The sequence below is a fragment of the Elephantulus edwardii genome, unplaced genomic scaffold (assembly GCF_000299155.1).
Source record: "Elephantulus edwardii isolate Elephantulus edwardi_28Jun2011 unplaced genomic scaffold, EleEdw1.0 scaffold00139, whole genome shotgun sequence".
Classification (NCBI taxonomy): Eukaryota; Metazoa; Chordata; class Mammalia; order Macroscelidea; family Macroscelididae; genus Elephantulus; species Elephantulus edwardii.
This window is the reverse complement of record NW_006399889.1, coordinates 620349-636393: the sequence shown is the minus strand read 5'-3', so window position 1 is coordinate 636393 and position 16045 is coordinate 620349. Positions and strand designations below refer to the sequence as shown.

Here is a 16045-nt window from a genome sequence, read left to right as displayed (position 1 = left end):
TACTTTTCTGAAGCCAGAAACTTAATTTTAAACTATATAATATAAATGCTCCCTGAAAACTCTTGCCAACCCAGTTTAATAGTTGCTTAATAGTTTAGAACCAGCGAGGTTCTGCCTGTCTGGCGGTCAGCTTGGGCAAAGTAAGCTAAAGAAAATGGTGAGTCCGGGGGGAGGGGGGGGGGACACGGACGGGACTTTGTGCTAACCTAAAAAAAGCTGCGCGTCTGTGTAAGGTGGAAAAAATGAGAAAAGAATACAGAGCTCAAATTTGAAAGTCTGTTCTTGGTTTGCACACTATTTGGTTAGGTACTGGTGACTTTGTTTCCTACTCACCCAAACTCACACTCATGGTGATCCAGTTAAAACTGACTCAGCTCACTTTCCTTTAGGTTTCTGATGCTGTGAATCGCTCAGGAGCAGACTGCTCATCTTTTTTCTTGCAGTTGCTGGTGGATTTGAACCTTCAGAGAGGCACTGCTTTACGGTTAACTGTGCAATTCCACAAAAGCTCCCTTTCCTATTAATGTTGTATTGGGTGCTGTTGAGTCAACAATGCCTAAATAGCAATCTTATGAACAACAGATCTGAACCTTGCCCAATCTCGTGCCATCCTGTTGTGTCAGTCCATCTCATTAAGGGTCTTCCTCTCTCTCAGTGACTCTCCCCACCTTTCCAAGCATGATATCCTTCTCTAACAACTAGCCCCTCCTAACAACATGCCCAAAGTGTGTGAGATGACTATTTTATTATCTTTGTCTCCAAGAAGCACCCTGGTTGCACTGCCATGGAAACAGATTTATTTATTCTTTTGGCAGTCCATGGGATATTCAGTACTCTTCTCCAACACCACGCTCAAAGGCAGCTCACAGATTCTTCGGCTCTCCTGTGTCCAACTTTCAGATGCATAGCAAGTAATTTAAAAGACTTGAATGGCTTGAATTGGATATACCTTAGTCTTTAAGTTATAGTTGTTGTTGTGTACCATCGAGTTGGAAATGACTTATAACTGACCCTCTGTGGGTTTTCAGAGGCAGTTAATTGCATGGGAGGAGATTGCCCATACTACTCCCATGGAGCAGCTGGTGAACTCGTCTTATGCCTTTGGGATTGCAGCATAGCTTCTTGCCACCAGGCCACCAGAGCTCCCTTAAATTATAATTATTGCTCCTTAACATGTTGGAGAGACCTTCGACAGCAGATTTCCCCCACTGCAACACGTCTTCTGATTTGTTGACTTTTGGCATGAAGGGTAGGCTGACTGGAGTCACTAAAAATGAGGGAGAAACAGCTGCTCATATCGATTAATATTTGGAAATTGTAATGCATGAAGTGTGAATCCAGGAAATTGGAAGTTGTAAAAAAAATAAAATAAAGCCTCAAAACACATAAAGATCAACAACCTTTTAGGTGTTTGTGAGCTGAGATGGCCTGGTATTGCCACTTGGAATCAGAAAATCATATGGAAGGAAAAACTGAGGAAAATGGTGTTGCCTTCATAGTTTAAAAGACCATTTTAAAACAACTATGAGATACCATCTCACCCCTGTAAAAATAGCAAAATTTAACAGAACAGCAAACATTAAATGCTAGCAAGGTTGCAGAGAAATGGGAACCCTTATTCACTGTTGATGGGAGTGTAACATGGTGCAACCACTATGGAAGGCTATATGGCACTTTCTCGACAAGTTGCAAATAGAAATACCATTTGACCAGCAATTACACTACTGGGAATATACCCTAAAGAAACCATAACCACCACCCAAGTAGATATATGCACACCCATGTTTGTTGCAGCTTTGTTCACAATAGCAAAGAGTTAGAAACAACCCAATGGCCCATCAACAAATGAATGGATAGAGAAGTGTGACCCTGGAGGACATTATACTGAGTGTAATATCTCAGTCACAAAAGGACAAATACTGCATAGTGCCACTGCTATAAAATGGGACTGACATTGGGGTTAGGGGGCGACTGAGAAAGGTGGGATAAATTATGTATACTGCATTGAAACAGATGAGGGAGAGAACTGATATAGGATTAGGTATTATTGTCATGACAGGAGTCCAGAATGAAGGCTACATAGTGGAGTGGACTTGAGGGGAGGGATAACAAAGAATTTTTCCTTTATTTTTCTAAGAGAAGAGTGAATTAGGGGAGAGGGGTGGTCAGGGAGACAAGCGCAACAATGAATGAATGGAAATCCAAAGTCTCTGTAAACTTTCATGAAAATTAATAAAAAACCTAAAAAATAGCTTTTTGAGTTCTATCCTGAAGTACAATGCTGCGACTGATACGATAACTATCCAGGTACATACAAGGAAGACCTGTTAATTAAATTAGTATTCAAATATACACACCCAAAATTAAAGTCAGAGAAGGAAGTTGAAGATTTCTACCAAATTTTGCAGCCTGAGAGTGACTAAACATTCAATGAAGATGCATTAATAATAATTGATAACTGGAATGCAAAAGTTGGAAACAAAGAGGAAGGACTAGTAATTGGAAATCATGGACTTGGGATGGAAATGAAGCTGGATTTTCAATGAATTCTGCGTGATTAATGATTTATTAATGGCCAATACTTTTTTAAAGAAAAACCCTCACGAATACTATACACATAGATTTCGTTTGATGGTCTACTCAGGAATCAGATTGACTATATCAGTGTGTGTGGGGGAAAAATCGCTGGAGAAGCACAATATCAGTCAAAACTGGACCAAGCGCTGACTGTGGAGCAGACTGTCAATTACGCAGGTGCAAGTTAAAATTGAAGCTGATACAAGATGGCTGCATCCAGTGGTGGATTCCAACCTCGTGAGTGGCGCGATGGAGAGCAGGAGCAGGCTGGGATGCTATGCCGCCCCAAGCACCCTCTACCCCCAACTCGGGGTGGGAAGCAAGACTGGAGGCTCATTGTGGTGCTGAAAGGAGCCAGTCCGGAGACATTCAAGGTAGAGAAGACATAGGAGCTACTAAACTGCAACAAGTACAAATCCATATTGTTGAAGAATGGATGGGACCCTCAGGAAGTGAGACCAGACATAGCTCACCAGAGTTTACTGATGCTGATGGACAGTCCCCTGAACCAAGCTGGCTTCCTGCAGGTTTATATCCACACCCAGAAGAATGTGCTGTTTGAAGTGAACCCCTAGACTCGGATTCCCAGAACTTTTGATCACTTCTGTGACCTCATGGTCAGCTTTTACACAAACTGTGTTCAAGCAGCTGATGGCCCCCAGAAGCTGTTTAAGGTAATTAAGAATCCAGTGTTCAATCACTTTCCAGTTGTTGTTGTTGTTGTTCTGTCCTGTGCCAATCACACCGTCTCCTATACACCCATCCCGATTACCCCAGTCACTGAATCAATCCACCTCATAGAGGGCCTTCCCCTCCACCCTCCCAAGCATGATGTCCCTCTCCAAGGATCTGTCCCTCCTTACAACATGTCCAAAGTATGTTAGACGGAGCCTCAGAATCCTTGCCTCCAAGGAGCCACCCGGTTTAACCCTTTCCAGGATGAATCTGTTTGTTTTCCTAGCAGTCCATGGTACCCTCAATACTCTTCTCCAGCACCACAGCTCAAAGGCATCAATTCTCCTTCTGTCCTCCTTGGTCATTGTTCAACTCTCTGATGCATAACAAGTGATAACAAAGACCATGACCTGTATCAGATGCACCTTAGTCTCCAGAGAGACACCATTGCTCTTCAGTACTTTGGAGATGTTCCTAACAGCAGGCTTTCCCATGGCAATATGTCTTTTAATTTCCTGGCTACTGGTGCCGAGAGCATTGGCTGTGGAGCCAAGCAAACTAAAGTTGTTAACAATCTCTTCACCATCTATCCTGATGCTGCCAATTGGTCCAGTAGTGAGAATCTTTGTCTTCTTGACATTGAGACTCAATCCATATTGGAGGCTGCAGTCCTTGACCCTCTGCAGCAAGCACTTCAGGTCCTCCTCAGTTTCAGCAAGCAGGGTTGTGTCATCTGCATATCGCAGATTGTGGATAGATCTTCCACCAATCTTGACCCCACATTTCTCCTCATAGAGCCCAGCCTCCTGGATAATCTGTTCTGCATACAGGTTGAAAAGGGATGGAGATAGAACACATCCCTGGTGTATGCCCTTCCCAATTTTGCAGTGTTTCCTTGCTCTGTTCTGACGACTGCCTCTTGGTCCAAGTATAAGTTTTGCATTAGAACGATCAAGTGTTCTGGGATTCCCATTCTTCTCAGAGTCAGCCACAGTTTGGATGTATGAAAATTGGCACTTCTTTTTCAATTACAGTTGTCAGTGATGTGTGAGAGTTGGTGCCCAGAAGTGACCCTATTGTTTTTGTGGTGGGGGCCTTTGCCCATGGCAAAGCCAATGTGGAGTATACAGAGAAGATGGTTTCCATTAGCAACTACCCCCTTTCTGCTGCCCTCACCTTTGCAAAACTGACTACAGCTTTTGAAGAAATATGGGAGATCATTTGATAGTCTGAAACTCTTGTTCAAAACACAAAGACTGTTGACATTCCTTGCCTCTGTTCTGAGCTGAATGCTGAATGATGACCTTCCTGCATCAAGACTGGAGTTTGGGGAAGCCAGGGCTGTATATTTGTTGTTAGTTTATTTTATAAATAAGTTTCTATAAAAAAAAATAAAGCTGAAGAAAAGGAAAACAAGTCCACAAGAACCAACATTCAACCATGATTCTAGCCTGCCTGAATTGAAAAACTGTAAGAATAGATTTAAGGCATTGGTTACTAATGATAGGAGATCAGGTGAGTTGTGGGCTTGCATCAAGGATATCATCCTTGAAAAAAGCAAAAGGTCATTAGAAAGATAGAAAAGCAAGGAAAGACCAAAATTAATGTCAGAAGAGATTCTGAAAATTGCACTAGAATGTTGTTGAGAAGCTGAAACAAAGGGCAAAATGGCGGAGTAAAAGAGATGAACTGAAGATATCTAAGGATATCTTGAGAAAATAAAGCATTTTAACAAAATGCATAAAGAGCTGGAGTTAGATATTCAGATGGCCAACAAATACATGAAGAAATTATCAAAATCAAAATCACTGGAAATAAGAGAAATACAAATCAAAACCACAACGAGATACCATCTCACCCCAGTAGCAGTGGCAAAATTTAACAGGATAGCAAGTAATAAAAGTTGGAGAGGATGTGGCAAGATAGGAACTCTTGGTGGTTTTGAAAAATGGTACTACCACTCTGGAAGGCAGTTTGGGGTTTCTTCAAAAAGCTGAACATAGAAATTCCATATGATCATATTCCACTACTTGGAATATACCCCGAGAAAATTAGAACTGAGACACAAATGGAGATTTGTACACCAATGTTCATGGCAATGTTATTCACCAGTGCAAGAATATGGAAACAGCCCAGATGTCCAACCACATCACAGTTGGAATACTATGCAGCATGCAAGGACAATGATTTTGTAAATCACTGCCTAACTTGGGAGGACCTAGAAAACATTTTGCTAAGTGAACTACCTCAGTCTCATAAGGACAAATACTGTATAAGACCATTATTGTAGAAATAGATAACTAGTAAAATGTTTATGAGGATCTAAGGGGGAAGGAGAGTGGGAGCAGAAAGGTGAAGATAGTGTTGATAATCATAGAGTCACACAATTTGATGGGTAGAGGGAGGGGTGGGTAAAGAAAATAGGAAAGATCCAGTGTGAAAAACAATGCATATAAACTTTGTAAGTATACAAAATAAAATTTTAATTTTAAAAGTCAAAAGGGAAGAACTCTCTCAGCATTTCACAAGCTGATAGACCTGTAAAGCGAATTCATGCCTTGAGCTGTAATACTGAAGGATGCTATGATAAAAATCTTCCTATTCATAGGTATTCATAAACACTGCTTCATTCTGTGCCATCTTTGTAATCATTGTCTTGTTTGAGACCATTGTTAGTCCATGCTTCAATCCATCTTATTGAAGATCTTTTTTCTTTTTCATGAATCACCTTTGATGACCTTCTCCAGAAACTAGTTCTTCTTACAGTATATCCAAATCATGAGAGAAGTGGGAGCATTCTGACTACACTTAGAGCGCATCTACCCACGACAGATGTGCTCAATTCCTCTGGTAGTCCACAGTACAGTGGCCTGGTGGCAGGAAGCTGCATTGCAATCCCAAAGGCGCGGTTTTTTAGTCCACCCCGGTGGGTGCGGGGAAAGATGGACAATCTCCTCCCTAGCTATCTACTGTGTCTGAAAACTCAGGGAAAAGTCAGCTATGGGTCCACAGTACACACCAGCACCACCACCCAACAACATAATACAAAGTCTTTAATGTACCTGTCTTCATTATTCCCAGCTTTCACATACATGTGAGGTGTATGAAAATGCCTTAGCGTGGGCCAGGCTCACCTTAGTCTTCAATATGACATCCTTGCCTTTGAACACTTTCTATAGGTCATTTGCAGATTTGCCCAATGCAGCACGGCCTTTGATTTCTTGTCTGCTGTTTCAAATAATCACAGAAATAAGAAAAAAGAAAGTCGCTTGACAACTTCAGCCTTGTCTCTACTTTTCGCGGTCCTTGCTTAAAGGTCCTGGTCTCCCAAGGGGGTTTACCCCACTCATGACCCAGTCCAGCTAATACAAACTTGGGAGGGCGGGCCATAGTTCCTTCTGCGACAATGACCACCTTCAAGCCAAGGAATTTCCTCCTCGTGTTAGGAATGGTATTAGTGATTGTGTAGATACTGTACGAACGCAGAGGAGGTTGAGTCCAAACTGACAGTGGCCTTGTTTGCTAACTGGGCCGTGAGAGGGCGTTTCCGCGCGCCACCCTGCAGGGGCGGCGCTTCGCCGGGTCTCACTCGGCTGCGTCCTGTCCTTCGCTTCGTGCAGCTGGTCTCCCCTCTCACCTCCCTGGGAGGCGGGGTCCTGTAGCCAGTTAAGTGACCCAGCCAAGACCAGCCGATCTTCTCCTCTTTGCTGCTGCCATGGCCTCTATCCGCGCTGTCTCCCGCCTGCGGATCCTGCTGGGGCACCTCAATCGCCCGGGAGCAGGGGCCATTGTATCCTTTGGGGCTCTGCGGGGCTTGGGCAGGGAGGGGCTGTCGCCTCGGCCTCAGCGCCAATCAGGGCTCCTGGTGACCAGAGCAGGATGACGACCCTAAGGGCGTACTGCACATCCGACAGGGCCAGCTCTTCCCCTTCCTCCATTTCTTCCGGTGATGATCACATCTTATTTGGCGCCCTGGGGAGAGACGCCTTGGCCGCCACTGGCCCCTGAGTCCCTGCAGAAGGGATTCGCCTGATCGGCAGGCATGTGACTGCCCAGGCCTCGGTGGCGAGTGTCGCGTCTCCTTACCCTTCTGGGATTTCTAGAAGCGGATTGATTACTGGGCAGCTCTTCCTAGCAGCTTTTAGAAGAGTTTGAACTGCCTGCAGTCTCTACTTACTGTGGAAGGCAGACTCCTAGCAGTATTAAGAGAAAAGTGGCATTGTTGACATTAGCAAGTTTTTGAAAGGCCGTAAGGCAGGAAGGCAGGCGACAGGCTCTCTCGGAAGTGGACACCAGCACAGGCCAGAGTCCCAGCCACGCCAAGGTCCTGTCCCTTCTCAGCAGATGTGGAACTTAGGACCCTGGCCTAACCCCAGCTTCCCCTGGTGGAGCCTCTTCCCAGCCAGTGCTCTTCTGCGGCTATTCTCAGAGACAGCCCTGTATGCTGCTTTCTATGTGCTGCCAACACGGAGTTTTTACAACGTCCTTGGAAAAGGGCTCAGTGTCTTGTGTCTGCCTCCTGATCTCGGAGAGATGTGTGCACAGACCCGGAAAGATGTTACTGTACGGCATAGAAATTGTTTTATAGAAACTGAATTTGTGCTTAGATTAAGTGTTCTGGCATAGGATATAACTTTTGGAAGCACCACAGAACCCTTCTGCCAGAAATTTCTTTTTTTCTTCTTAAGCAATCGGTTTACCCTTTGTTGGGCTGTGTTTAGAGTCTTGAAATCTCCTAAAATAGAGGCTTGCAGTTTTACTTATTGTTCTCATGGTCAAGCTTCAAAAGTTTGTTGTGGTGTAAAGCTACACAGTTTAAAAGACTGTAGAATGACAGTGGGGACCTAGGCGATTGTGTAATTCATTTTACAGATGAGAAAACAGGAGAAACAGAGCCAGTTCTCTCCCCTGAGGTCATTGAACAAAAACAGTTGTTCATGTGTGGTGCCAGGATTAGCAGTGTCAGCATTGGGGAACTTGGCTAGAAATGTAAATTAAATTCCACCTCAGGTGGACTGAATCAGAACGTCTGGTAACAAAACAACACCAAAAAATCCCAAGCAAATTCATTGTAATGGAGTCAGAACAGACTCATAGCTGCCTCTCCTCCAGGTTTTCAGAGCTGTAAATCACAAGGGAGTTTCCATTTTTCTTCTGTGGAGCAGCTGGTGGATTCAAACCTCTGACTCTAGGGTTGGCAGCACAGTTGGTAGCACAACTACCTAACCGAAAACCCATCAGTGCTCCCTTTTGTGCTACTGGCGCTCAGCAATCTTTGTTATAACTTGGTAATTCTGATGTGTGTTGAATGTATTGGGGCTAGACATAGTTGAGAGAGCTCTGGTGTCATAGTTCAACAGGGAGCCGCACTGTAACCCAAAGGATGCACTTTTCTGGTAGTTTGGATCCAGTGGAAACCATCCTGAATCGGCTCCCTTGGGACTCACGTCTTGGTTACCCATGAAGGGTCATTATTATTAGGAATAATCCACTCAACGGCAATGAATTTGGCAGTTTCTTTGTTTTTTTAATGAAAATAGTCCCTTTTTATTGAAAACAATGCAAAGTCATTGAATGGTTTGAAATAGGTACATTATGTGATCGGATGTTTATTATTGTCTCCAGGATAGAACGGCGTTTAGGGCTCTTGTACATAGGGTCGCTATGAGTCGCAAACAACTCGATGGCACATAACAACAACAACAACATTTTACATGCAGAAATCGGATAATATACTGGAAATAATTTAATTCCAAAAATGGCCAGTTAAATATCCAGAACAAGGCCAGTAATTTTGCTGTATAATACAACCTATCAGATGTGAGTACATCTCTCTTTTTTTATTCTCAAAATAAAGTTTATTTTTTTAAAATATTTTTTAAAAATAATTTTAATGAGCATTTACAGAGATTTTGGATTTCCATTTATTCATTGCTGCTAAAGTTTATTTTTTTAAAAAAATACTATAAATCTAATTGGTAAATAGCTATAAAGTTAAAGCACAAACTAAAATTTTATATTCCACTAAGAGTTTTTTTTATTCACTTTTTAAAGTTTTAATGAAAGTTTATAGAGACTTTGGATTTCCATTCATTGTTGCACACTTTTCTCCCTGCTCACCTTTTCCCCAGTTCACTTTTCTCTCTGAAAAGTAAAAAAATTCTTTCATTGTTATACAGTCCTTCCTGCCCCCTAGTCCATTCCATTATGCAGCTTTCATTTTGGACTCTTGTCATGACAATAATACCTAATCATATATTCCTTCTAAATAGTTCTCTCCCACATCTGTTTCAATGCAGTATACATTATTTATCTCCTCTTAGTTTCTCCCACCCCAACTCCAATGTCAGTCCTGCTTTATAACAGTGGCATTATGCAGTATTTGTCCTTTTGTGACTGAGATATTTCACTCAACATAGTGTCCTCTAGGGTCACCCATTTTGTATAATATTTCATGAGTTCCTTGTTTTTCAATGCAGCATAGTATTCCATTGTGTGAATATACCAGAGCTTCTCTATCCATTTGTTTTTTGATGGGCACTTGGGTTGATTTCAGCTCTTTGCTATTGTGAACAAAGCTGCAATAAACATGGATGTGCACATATCTGCTTGGGTAGCAGTTCTACTTTCTTTAGGGTATATTCCCAGTAGTGGAATTGCTGAGTCAAATGGTATTTCTATTTGCAACTTTTTAAGAAAGTGCCATACAGCCTTCCATAGTGGTTGCACCATTTTACACTCCCACCAACAGTGAATAAGGGTTCCCATTTCTCCACAACCTCGCCAGCATTTATTGTTTGCTGCTCTGTTGAATTTTGCTATTCTTACTGGGATGAAATGATATCTCATAGTTGTTTTGATTTGCATCTCTCTTAGAGCTAGGGGTTTCGGACACTTCATGTGTTTGTTTGCCATCTGAATATCTTCTTTGGTGAAGTGTATGTTCATATCCTGTGCCCATTTTACAAATAGGTTGTTTACCTTTATCTTGTTGTAGTGGTTAGAGTTTCTTTTTTAATATAACTGGGATTCAAATTGAAGTTGCCTGGTCCAGTCTCATATTACTTTCAAAATGTGATATTCAGATCATGTTGGAGTTTATTATAATTGTGTTGAGGTTATATGCCATCAAATCCATTTTAATTCATAGTACCCCTATAGAAGAGAGTATACAGGTCAGATATGAACTGTTTCAGAGGATTTCCAAGCCTGTGACTCTTACAGTAATTGGCTCCCACATCCTTTTTCTGCAGAACTGCTGATGGGCTCCAACTGGTGATTCTCATCCAGCCATTGAGTTACACAACAAACAAGGTCAATGCAGGCTTCCTTGTTTGCTTGCTAAACTGTAGTCAACTATTGATTTTGCCAAGTCTTTGAACATCTTATCCTTTAGTGAACCACTCTTTCTTTTTTTCTCTCTTTATAATGGTTTGCATACAAAATCCATACATTGTGTTTCACACTTTTCCTTCATTCACATTATATGATCATTCTCATACCTTATGTTTCATAAAATTAATCACCATTGAACTATGCTCACCATTACCCCATCTTTTGAGGCCTCTGATGAATCTTTCTCATTTCCTTTACCCCTTCCCTCAACCCACCACATCATGCAACCCCATAATTTCCCCCTGCCCATCCTTAACCCTCTCTAGTGAACTGCTCTTGAACTATTCAGTACATTTTCTGAGACTTGTGAGCAGAAGTAACTGCTCACCTATAGTCAAGCTAGTAAAATGGAATCAAGCCCAAGTTAATAACATGAGGTCGTGTCTACACTTTAGCTGGAAAAGAAGCTTTAGCCGTGGTGGGCGCCTTGGATTTTAGAATGCTCTTCACCACTGTGTACATTCCCAGAAACATTGACAAAATAGGTCGACTAAAAACAAAACCGGAAGAAACTGAAAACCCCAGGGAGCACACTCTTCCTGTGATACATGTGGCATTCACTGCTTTCAGTCAGAGACAACTTGATAACAATTTGTTAAAAACAATAATAATTTTAAAATTAATTGTACTTAAATTTAAAAATATTTAAATATACTTTAAAGTAATTTAAAATTTGTAAATTTGTAAAAAAAAAAATGTAGCTTCTGGTTACAGTGTTAGGTAGCTCAGGCCAAGATTTTCAGTGAATGTGCAGCTTAGTCTTATGTAAACTCAATGGCTGTTGAGTCAGTTCAGCTTGGGAGGAACTGCCCATCATTCTTCCATAAGGAGCTAGTGGATCCAAACTGTCGACCTTGTGGTTAACAGCCAGCTGTCTTCTTACATAGAGGAGTGAAAATTCTGTAGCATACTTTCTCCCCAGTCTTAAATGTTTCTAAAAAGATGTGGACTTAGTGAATGCGGAGTCATCATTTTTGAAGTACAAAACATAATAGAGGAATAATTTTTGTCGTTATGTGCTGTCTAATTGATTGCAACTCATAGTGACCCAATGAACTATAGCTTTGAACCCTACGCTATCTCACTGTCTCTGACACACCTGATCCCCTTGCCACAGTCACTGTTTCAATCCATCTCATCCAGTGAATATTTACTCTCCACCCTTCCAAGCATGATGCCCTTTTCCAAGGATTCGTCCCTCCTGGCAATATGCCCAAAATTTGTGAGATGGAGTTTCAAAATCCCTGCCTCCAAGGGAACAACCTAGTTTCACTGTCTCCAGGTCAGACCTGCTTGTTCTCTCGACAGTCTATGATATGTTCAATACTCTTCTCCAGTACCACAACTCAAAGATATCAATTCTTCTGTCATCCTTATAATCCAGCTCTCTGATGAATAGCAAGTAATTGTGAAGACCGTGGCCTGGATCAGGTGCACCTTAGTCTCTAGACTGACATTGTTGCTTCTCAGCACTCTGGAGAGGTCCCTAAATCACACTTTCCCCATGCAACTCATCTTTTGATTTCCTGATTGCTGGTGCTAAGAGTGTTGATTGTGTATCTGAACAAGATGAAACTGTAAACGATCTCAATTTCTTCTTCAACTATCATGATGCTTCCAATTGGCCCGGTGATTAGAATCTTTATTTTCTTGATGTTGAGATGCACTCCCTATTGAAGACTGCAGTCCTTGACCTTCTGCAGCATATACTTCAGGTTCTCCTTCCTCAGTTTTGGAGAGTAAAGTTGTGTCATCTGCATAATGCATGTTGTTCAATCTTGATGCCACAGTGTTCTTCATGAAGTCCAGTGTCCCTTTCCCTCCTTAATGATCTGTTCTAAATTAAAGGTGAAAAGGTATGGAGAAAGGACACATCCCTGATGCACTCTTTCCTGATTTTGAACCATGTAGCATTTCCCTGCTCTTTTCAGATGATTGCTTTCTGGTCTAAGCAGAAGTTTCACATGAACACAATCAAGTGTTCTGGGATTATCATTCTTCTCAAGGTTAGCTACAATTTGTTGTGATCCACATAGTCAAATGCCTTTGCACAGTCATAAAATACAAATAGACATTCTTCTGGTACTATCTCCTTTCAGCCAAGACCCATTTGACATTGGCAATGATGTATCTAGTGCCACAGTCCTGTCTAAACCCAGCTTGTACTTCTGGCAGATGTGTGTGTGTGTGTGTAAAGATAACTGATGTGAAGGTAGAAGTCTGAACTGCTTTGGCAGCCTTATTATGCCCAGAAAAGTTAACCTCTCTCTGAGGTAAGGGGGGGAAAAGGACATTCTGACTCTTGGCCTACCTCTGTCCTTGACTTCTTCAGGGTCACCAGGTTGTAGAAAATGATAACATGCTTACAAGAAGTTATGTTCTGAAAGTAACTTTTAAAACACACAACAAGAAAGAAAAACCCCAACCCAAAGATATGCTATGTCAATAATCAGTAATCTATGACTTGTGGATAGAAAAGAGATTACAGAAGGAATTACTAATTTAGAAAAATTTAAAATTATCTTCAAAAGAGTAAGTCATAATCTTCTGGGAGATAATATTTACTTTATACATTTTTTTAAAAAATGACCAGTCAAATGTCCCCAAAATTTTAAATAAAACTCCTGATAAGTTTAACACTTCTTTTGAGTAGTGCAAACTTCTCTTTACTTATAGAGTTCAACATTTGTCCTTTATTCACTAAATAGTTTTGTAAAATGAACAATAAAAAAAAAGACTTAAGTCTAGGTATGAAGCAGAGTGTGGGCAAGGTCTGGCTTAGCCAATTTCTTGCCGGGTGGCCTTTGCCCAGTTACTTAATCTTCAAGGCTAGGTTCTCTTTTTCTGCCCTATGGGAATGAAAGTAAAGTTTCTGCAATTCCTGTCATCTCTCTAAGATACTGTAAAGTGAAAGGAAGTAATACAAGTGCAAAGGCTATAAATGGCATGACAATAGTGGTTCTATGTGAAGTTGGGGGTGGGGGCTGGTATGCCAGCAGGAACAATTCTTATGGAAACCAACCAGAAGGGAGCTCTGGTGTTGTAGTCCGTAGGGAGTTGGTGCTGCTAACCCAAAAGTGTCACCTTGCTAATGGTTTGAAGCTTCCAGGCGCTCTGCAGGAGAAAGATGGTCAGTCTCCTTTCATGCAGTTTAACCCTGAAAACTCACTGGAGGGTCAGCTATGTGTCAGACTCTGCCACAATGAGTTTGACTCTTGAGCTTGAAGAAACAACCTAAGATAGGCTTTGTAGCAAAGTTAAAACTCAACCACAGAGCCTCCAATAAGTTTTCAGAGGCTGCAAATAACAGGGGAGGAGCTTGCCCAACCTTCCTTCTTGGAGCAGCTGATGGGCTTGATGTGTCTGCCCTGGAAGATGGCAGCACAGCCCACCAGCACAGGCAGCCTCTTCAATGTTACTTTATTTGCCTTAATTGATACCCTAGGTTGCTCACCCCATTTCAGGAGCTGTATCTCCTGCCAGCCTTTCTCACCAAGAGTTCCAGTAAGTAGATCTAATTTCATTTTTAATATTCTTAATCTATCTAATAAAATAGTGTATGTTAAAGTGTTAACTAGGAGCTAAATGACAAAATGTCTTGTGTTTATTATTATTATTATTAATTTTAATAGACATTTACAGAGGTTTTGGATTTCCATTCATTCATTTCTGCACTTTTCTCCCTTTCCACCCCTCCCCACCATCTTGCTTCCCCCTCCGAAGAGAAAAAGGAAAAAAAAATTCCTTCATTAGTATACAATTCCCACGTCCCTTCCCCCCTACCCCCCACCCCGAGTACACTTCTCTATGCAACCTTAATTCTGGATTCCTGTGCTAACCATAATACTCAATCATATATCACTTCTAATCTGTTATTTCCCTCATCTGTTAAAATACAATATGCATAATTTATCCAGTTTTTTCTGTCATACCCCCACCCTGATGTCAGACCCATTCTACAACAGTGGCACCATGCAGTATTTGTCCCTTTGTGACTGAGATATTTCACTCAACATAATGTCCTCCAGGGTCATCCACTTTGAATAATATTGCATGAGTTCCTTGTTTTTCAATGCGGTGTAGTATTCCATTGTGTGGATATACCACAGCTTCTCTATCCATTCGTTTGTTGATGGGCCCCTAGGCAGCTTCCAACTCTTTGCTATTGTAAACAAAGCTGCAATAAACATGGGCGTGCATATATCTACTTGGATGGCAGACATGGTCTGTCTGGGGTATATTCCCAGTAATGGGATTGCCGGGTCAAATGGTATCTCTATTTGCAATTTTTTGAGAAAGCGCCACACCACCTTCCACAATGGTTGTACCATCTTACATTCCCACCAACAGTGAGTAAGAGTTCCAGTTTCTCCACATCCTCGCCAGCATTTGTTGACAATGCTGATTAGAATTCATTATGCCATTCTCAGTGTCTAGGACTTGTTCTAAGTAGTATGGTTGGGAACATTTGAAGACCTCAACTTGTATTTTCTGTATATATTTTGAAATGGTGAAAAAAGGGAAAATATTGAAACATTTTCAAGAATTCAGGAATGCTATATTCCCTTTAAATGGGAAGACCATTGTTGTCTTCATGAAATATTCTCAAAGTGGTACAATTTAGATGTAAAGGAGTGGATTTGATGGTTTGAGTTTATTGGATATGCTGCTGTGAAGGCAAGGAGAACGGAGATCCAAGAGGCCTTAGCTTGAGACCCCTAAGAGCCCGGAGAGATGGGCTGCGAGTGTGAAAGACTCCTCCTGCTGGTGTTGAATTCACTTCTGCATCTGTAGATTTCTGGGGTCACAGGACAGAATTTCACGCATCCTGACACTGGTGGAATAAGGAAGGAAAAAACTTACACTATATTTAACATAAAGAGGTTTATTAAGGTTTGATGTGATTTAAATCTGAGAGCTGAGTGGAACACAAGCAATACAAATAAATTAGTCCTAAACAGAATAGCTACAGACACATTTGTATACAGTTAAATCCAGAACTTTGCACTGTTTTGTTTGAAGTGAAACATTGCTGAGATTGCAGTTGCTCTATCAGAGGGCTGAGGTTCAGGATAGCACAAGATGTCTTTTCCCAAATCTTAGGATATTACACTACTCCACATATGTTTCTGGCATTTGCTTGCATAGGAAATTTCTGATGAAACTTATAAATTAAGAACCTCTTCAAAAATATATGTAATCTTTAGAGAACTGAATGATTGCAAAGCTATTGCAGTGGGCATTAGAGAGACAAGAGTCTGACTTCCATGATCTTTACAAGGGGGAAGAGTTCAGATCAAAAACATTAATAGCTCAAAGCTGATTCCTATGAGGTTAGACATGTTCCCCTACCTCCACCCCTCGCCCCAATACCCCACACCACTACCAATTCCAGCAC

At 41.4% G+C, this 16045-nt stretch overlaps 1 pseudogene; it reads left to right on the top strand.

Annotated features, from left to right (window-relative positions):
• Positions 1-2783: 2783 nt before the first annotated feature.
• Positions 2784-4477, top strand: LOC102863139 (annotated as a pseudogene).
• The last annotated feature ends 11568 nt before the right edge of the window (positions 4478-16045 follow it).